Here is an 865-nt window from a genome sequence, read left to right on the forward strand (position 1 = left end):
AAAAATTAGTTGGGCATGGTGGCATGCACGTGTAGTCCCAGCTACTGGGGAGGCTGAGAAAGGAGAGTCGCTTGAACCCGGAAGGCGGAGGTTGCAGTGAGCTGAGATCGTGCCACAGCACTCCAGCCTGGTGACAGAGTGAAACTCTGTCTCAAAAATAAAAAAAGAAAACCCCATTGTCTCAGTCCAAAATCTCTTTAAGCTGATAAGCAATTTCAGCAAAGTCTTAGGACACAAAATCAATGTGCAAAAATCACAAGCATCCCTATACACCAATAATAGACAGAGAGCCAAATCACAAGTGAACTCCCATTCACAATTGCTACAAAGAGAATAAAATACCTAGGTATACAACTTGCAAAGTATGTGAAGGATCTGTTCAAGGAGAACTACAAATCACTGCTCAAGGAAATAAGAGAGAATACAAACAAAAGGAAAACATCCCATGGTCATGGATAGGAAGAATCAATATCATGAAAATGGTCATACTACCCAAAGTAATTTGAATATTTAATGCTATCCCCATTAAGCTACCAATGACTTTCTTCACAGAATTAGAAAAAACTACTTTAAATTTCATATGGAATCATAAAAGAGACCATATAGCCAAGACAATCTTAAGCAAAAAGAACAAAGCTGGAGGCATCATGCTACCTATCTTCAAACTACACTACAAGGCTACAATAACCAAAACAGCATGGTACTGGTACCAAAACAGATATATAGATCAATGGAACAGAACAGAGCCCTCAGAAATAACACCACACACCTACAACCATCTGGTCTTTGACAATCCTGACAACAAGCAATGGGGAAAGGATTCCTTATTTAATAAATGATGTTGGAGAAACTGACTAGCCATATG

The sequence above is a fragment of the Trachypithecus francoisi genome, unplaced genomic scaffold (genome assembly GCF_009764315.1).
Source record: "Trachypithecus francoisi isolate TF-2019V2 unplaced genomic scaffold, Tfra_2.0 Lachesis_group17, whole genome shotgun sequence".
Classification (NCBI taxonomy): Eukaryota; Metazoa; Chordata; class Mammalia; order Primates; family Cercopithecidae; genus Trachypithecus; species Trachypithecus francoisi.